The sequence below is a fragment of the Pinus tabuliformis genome, chromosome J, assembly GCF_031772625.1.
Source record: "Pinus tabuliformis cultivar Carrire ecotype Pingquan chromosome J, CPIR1, whole genome shotgun sequence".
Lineage (NCBI taxonomy): Eukaryota > Viridiplantae > Streptophyta > Pinopsida > Pinales > Pinaceae > Pinus > Pinus tabuliformis.
Window position 1 is genome coordinate 546698486 of NC_142295.1, and position 5912 is coordinate 546704397.

Below are 5912 nucleotides of genomic sequence, written 5' to 3' on the forward strand. Positions count from 1 at the left end.
GAGGCTCTTCCTGAGGAATATCTTCAATACTCACAAGACCAGGTGGAAGTGGTTCACCGTCAGGTCCAAGATATATGGGTTGTGGTTGAGTTTGAGATAGAGGAAGAGAAGAAGGAATTCCTGATGTAACAAATGTAGGTAATTGAGGTGCCTTAGGTTGTATAACCTCAGGTTGTGCTGTCTGTGATTCAATATAGTCAAGTTCAATAACCTCAGGTCCTTGTGTTTCAATCGTGTCAGACTCACTAGCAAATGAAGAAGTAATCTCAGGTTCAATACTCACAGGAAGGGGTGATTCTGGTGGATCTATTTTAGGCGGAGGACCAGAAGTAGTAGCTCCCGAAGTATTAGATTCAATAATCTGCATCTTTTCATTATTAGGATGACGTCCAAGAGTTGCCTCAAGTTGAAGAGGACGCAATCTTTGCATCCTACATAAACGACAAGGTTGAGGGGGTTGTTCTTCCACGTTTGTTTAATAAATTTAAAAACTCAACAAAAAATAAATAAAAAAGGGTAATCCAGGCAAAAGGGTTTACCAAGCAACTATGGACTATAATATACAACATTAGAGAACCAAGGATTTATGTAAGGGCAGGAAATCCCCCCAAATGTTGTTTTCAGTGTATCACAGTATACAAGTCGACCAACTCAATTACCTAAGGTGAGGATAACAACCTAATGTGGACTTCCAAAATATACTTGACGATACGTGGAAGTGCATTCTGTGTTAGTGCTGTCTAATGCGTGACCATACGATGAGAGTGTTCCCATATAATTTTCATGCGTGGAGCGCCATCCGATATACCCGAAGGTGCGTGGAGAACAGTATGATACACTTATGTATGTGGAACGAGATTTCACCCCCGAAATGCAACGCTAGCAAAAAACGACAGCTCCTATGTTCATAGACACCAAAACACGTCTCTAGCCTAGACCTCTAGATGTTTGCATTAATGTTTCAAATGCTCCTTAAGATTGATTCAATAAATTTTAAAGTTTATCTTGAATTATGTTTCAATTTTCAAGGCTCACCATGAATTTCACTTGAATATCCTAAAGATGCAATATAGAATGACAAAATGAAATTTTCTTTTCAATGAAAATCTATATACGGGAGGGAAGAGAACAAAGAGTAATGCAACATAAAAAATGCAGCAAACAAAATTTGTTAAGACAATTCCCCTAATACAATTGTTCCTATTTCCAATTTCACACACAAACCCTAAATTCAATGCAAAATAAAAGATGACAAGTATTTATTTTTATTTTCAATCCACTTAATTTACAAATGAAATGAAAAATAAGATATTTTCTAAATCACTCATTAAAGAAACTATACAAAATGATGGCTATGATATCAATTCTTTCAAGCAATCAATGATCAAGCAAAAGTTTGCTAATGACCTAATTGATAAGAACAAAGAAAAATCCAAACAAATTCTTATTAAAGGCTACTAAAACCAAAAGAACACAAAGTGAAGGATTTTTCAGATGCTAAGACACACTCAGGAATAGAAGGAAAACTAGCTGGAACAAGACAGATCAGAGAGAAAGGCACAAGAGGAATTTATTTTCATATTACAGGAATCAGCGTAGGTGCAGAACAAACACCAATGCTTTGCAGCGCAGGTGTAGATAAGGAGAAGGTGCGCTGAAGCGTTCTGTCTCCAGATCGGGGGAGCGCTGATGTAGATTGGCCAAATTACGATGGAAAAAATCAAATCTAGCTCAAAGAAGGGTTTTCCTAGGGTTAATCAAGGTGTGAGTGAGGTAGTGAAGGTTGGTTCAATAGATGAAACAAGTGCTAAGGTCAAGGAAACCACTAAGGGAAAGAAACGTTCCCCAGTGCAGTGGCCAATTTGTTATACAAAATTTACGATTTAGACAAAAGTATCTTCCCTATACCTGGTGGACTGGTTTAGAACAACATAAAGCAAAGAATATAGAGTTTCCATTAGAGAAATTGAAGAATGGAAAAAATGCTTACTTGGAATCTGTCGCGAGCTTTATTTTCCTCCTGGATTGTAAGCTCTAATCATAGTTCCAGATGCTATAATAAGAACCTACACATACAACCAAAACAAGACGAGGATCCACAACATCTACGTAGCATAATTCAATTACTTTATTCAATGAATCAATGAGGCGTTGAAATACATGAATTTAAATGTAACACAACACATATAAGAAAACATGATACTCTTTGTATTAATATAAATAGGAGAGAGTTTACAACCAATAATAGTAGCTAATCTTGTAGAGATCTCCGCAAGTTGACTTGTTCTTCCTTGTCACAAAGAAAACCTCAATATCACCCTAATGCATGAAGATGATGACTCTCTTGGCACGATCAATCTCCAAAAGCCAACCATGATGTTATGGATGGCAACAAATTTATAGGAGAGGGATGGTAGTGTAGGATTTACCATAATGAGTTTGAGATCCACTTATGATGGGAGGATGATCTCAATGGATAAGAGGTAATGTATCCAAGGTAGGATCAAATAGGACTCAAGCTTCTTATGCATAGTAAAGGGTTAAAACAGCCCCTTGAAGTTTCTAGAAGAGGAAGCTTCATAAATCTTTTTAATTTTCTCGAATTTCTAGAATCAACACACCCCCAACAATGAGCTACTAGTGCTAACTAATGTTGGTTCATAAAGGAGCAACCAACATTGAACGCAGGTGGCTAAAGGGGCAGGGTGCATTGGGGCTTAAAAGCATTTATTTTTAGTAGTTAGACTCATAAACTCGGACATTCGGAAAGGTCATTCTTAGGGATTTGTGTAGGGATGATGAGAACATGTTCACAGATGTGGATTGATTCGGTTTGTAGGCCTATTGACAAGATGCGAAAAAATAGCCTATAAAAAATAGCAATAAAAGCCTTTACTGTGAAGTGTAGATATACACAAGATGAAAGCATTCTCCACACAATGGACTTCCTCTGCACTTCCACACATGTACCGAAATCATATATAAAATACAGTTAATGCTTGTCCGATTACGATTTTCCCTCTTTGTCAAGCTCTCACATGGTACAACTTGAATGGGGATTTTCTCTTTATTTGGTGCAACATCTTACCTCAATGTAGACTTGCTTTGGGCCTCTCCTTACCCATGCTCTTTGGAGGCACATAAATAAATATGATGACCAATAATATCGTACAGGTCCACCGGTTGCCTTGCTATTATTGTGAGAAAGATTATGACTATTAATAATTAATTAATTATTCAATGCTAAGTGCGATTTCAAAGTTTTCACATTTTCGTAAACATTACCATCTCGATAGAGTTTTTGCATATAACACACTTGTCCTTTCTTACATTCTTTTGCAAATAACACTAATGTTAAACTACACAAATAACGAATACAATATGCAATATTAAATTTGATGGATGAAAATTGATATCGTATATTGGTTATGAAGTCTTTGTGCAACATTGTATATTAGCTTTGAACTTTTCTACACTCGGTCTCCGCACTCAAACAAAGCCTTTGGTGTGGAGTTCAAACATATGCAAAATGAAAATATAAAATCTTCCTTTTCATAATTTCAAAAACATAAGCACGATACAATACGATTGCAAGTTCTTTGCATAGGCTTGGGCAACGAGGAAGTGGGGGACCGGGGGGGAATGCATACAACCTTCACTAAATTGACTACTGATATTTAGAAATACAAAGATATGCATTATTTATAATTAAAATTTAGCAATAAAATCATATGGGTCGACTGCTTGGCCCGGTTTTATTCCGAACAACGAATATGGATTCTTTAATAATAAAATATTAACAATAAAATCCTTTAGTGTAGAGTGCGGAGATCCGCACAATGAACACTTGAAAGATTTCTCTGCACAATCAAATTTCTCCGCACTTTTGCACACATGCCTAATTTACAAAAGTTAACCATAAATAAAGCTTCTACGCAATGATGCAAAAAATGATGCGATTTTGTACATAATTTTCACCGTACTTGCCAGAACCTTTACTCAATTGACTATTGATCACTTAAATATTACCAATGATATCGTATGGGTGTGCACTTCCGCATATGTGCCTAATTTGAAAAAGTTAAAAATAAATAAAAAGATATTCGGAAATACAAAGATATGCATTATTTACAATTAAAATATTATCAATAATATAAGGATAAACAATGTTATTGCAAACAACGAATATGGATTATCTCTTAATACTAAAATACCAACAATGAAAGCCTTTAGTGCGGAGTGCAGAGATCCACACTATGAAAGCTTGAAAGCTTCTTCCACAAAATGAACTTTCTCTGCACTTCTGCACATTTGTCTAATTTTAGAAACATAACCATAAACAAATCTTTTGCTTAATGAAATGCAGTTTTGTACGAAATTGTATCCACACTCCTCACAACCTTTATTCAATTGACTACTAATATCTATAAAAGACTTGGATCTCTGAATGGCTCATCGAACAAAAGGGAATATAAAAATACACATTATTTATAACTAAAATATTGCCAATAATATTAACGATAAAATCCTTTAGTGCGAAGTGCGAAGATCCACACAAAGAAAGATTTCTCCACACAATGGACTTCCTACACACTTCCTCACAAGAGCCTAAACAAAGAGATATTCAGAAAATTTACAAACATAAGCATTATTTATAATTAAAATATTACCAACAATATCATTTCTCATTAGCATAAGAATCATAAATGGGGAGGTCTAAGTTTTATAAAGCTCTTGTGACGTAATTTTAATAAGTAACATATTGGTAGTTGTATTGGCTAGGTGTTGATCATGCATTGTTTTTTGGCATGCATATTGCTAATCCATCTTGGTATAGTTCATAGTTCTTGTGGAGTGGGGGGGGCTCGTTACAAATGGTTTTCCTCATAGTTGTTGGAATCGATATTATGTTATGAGAATTGTGCATTTTGATTGTTAGCATAAGAATTATGCAAAATATATGTTTTCGAAAATAAATGTAGATTTTACGATATCCGTATCAGGTACTGATCCAGACTTAAACAGGAACGCAACAAATTACAGAGATAATCATATACACAAAGATGCAGTGGAAATAATACTTCATTTCATTAATGGAAAATATTGAAATATGCTTACAAGTAGAAATGGAAATAAACCAGCTAGGGCGATGGTAGCTTATCTCTGAGAAGAGATGTGTGGCTACATGCCTCTGAACTGTGTTACAATGAGGCTCGGAGGCCTATTTATTGTTGAGAAACAATGTAAAACCCTTCACATTCCAAAACTTAACCCTAGAAGATGAAACGTCAAATTGTGGGCCCCGTTTTTGGGTAAGTTGGTACATCAACTTCCCGGGGTCGCGAATTGGTCGTATTATCTCCGTTTGACGCGCATGATAGCCCGTTGGAAAGATCTCTCCGAGGACTACGAAGAAAAAGATTTTTAGACAAAAAAATTGTTGGTGGTATATTTCCCAAAAAACGTTGTTTAGGGCCTCAAAACGGCTCCGGAAGTTTAGGACCCGAAAAACTGCTAAAAATAGTAAACTGTGCTATAATTAAGGAAATTGATAAAACTGAAAGAAGAACTAGAGGGGATCCAAGTGGAATTAGCGGGTGGCCACCAATATCCACCTGGATCATTCCTCCCCCTTAGGAAGCAATGGTCCCCATTGCGTTGAGTTCCTCCATGAGATGAGGGAACTTCTGCTGCACTTGGTCCCTGGTGAGCCACTTGCCCTGGTGAAGGAGTTGTCCTGCTTTGAAAACTTGATACAGTTGGATATTCTGCTGGCGAGTGTACTTGATTTGTGTATCCATGATCCGATCAGTTGCAGCTTGTTCCATGCAAGCTGGATTTAACTCTGTGGGTGTGAGTTGTTCTGCAATGTCGGACGTGTCTAGTAATGGTGGAAAGTATGGCCGAAGGCG